This window comes from Aplysia californica, unplaced genomic scaffold, assembly GCF_000002075.1.
Source record: "Aplysia californica isolate F4 #8 unplaced genomic scaffold, AplCal3.0 scaffold00244, whole genome shotgun sequence".
In the NCBI taxonomy this organism is placed as follows: Eukaryota; Metazoa; Mollusca; class Gastropoda; order Aplysiida; family Aplysiidae; genus Aplysia; species Aplysia californica.
Genome location: NW_004797514.1, coordinates 690,153 through 690,920, shown reverse-complemented (window position 1 = coordinate 690,920; position 768 = coordinate 690,153).

The window sequence follows — 768 nt, the reverse complement described above, 5'->3', positions numbered from 1 at the left end:
TCATTTCCACATCATGTTTCGTGTCTGTTCACTTGGATTCTTTGAGGATTAAAACCTGGTCAAATTAGAATCACCACATTGCAAGGAAGACGACATAAGGTACATACTGTCCTAAGATTCAAGTTCAATAATTATTATACAAGTGGGTAGGTTGCATCACTATTCGTGCATTTTCTTACGGTTCTGTTCAGGTCAAAACCAACATGGACAACACTATTGCCCGAATGCTTTCATATTCTTTACTTTAAATGAAGTTTGGGGGTTCCAGTGGCTAAGTGAGTAGTGAGTTCAGTCTCAAAAGTAATGTCAAGCAAGTGTCGGTGACACAGGGTTTACATGGGTGGTCACTGCGGTGTGTCGTCGAGCCAGACACGCCAAGCCAGCTAAAAAAGAGATTAAAAAAACAACAAAAACAGGGCGACCAGCAATGGCATGTTTGTGAAATTGTTCTGTATTTGTGTAATGTGTAATTAATATATTATGCGTGTTTCATCCTTGTACTTCATTCAGTTTTTGGTTGTTGTCGTTTTGTTTTGTTTTTCAAGATAATTCTCACACAGGTTAAAGTTTTGACCGGTGCCAGCTTCCAGATATGGGGTGGCTAGCGTTTTGCTACTGGAACGAATTCGGTCGATTAGCCTGACGCTACTTGCCCGTGGGGATTTCTGCGACCTCGGGTGGCTAGCATTCCTCTGCTCACCCGGAGCCGGCCACCTGGATCTAGTACTAGGTAGCTTTATTACGGCCTCGCGGCCTTCCGAGCGACAT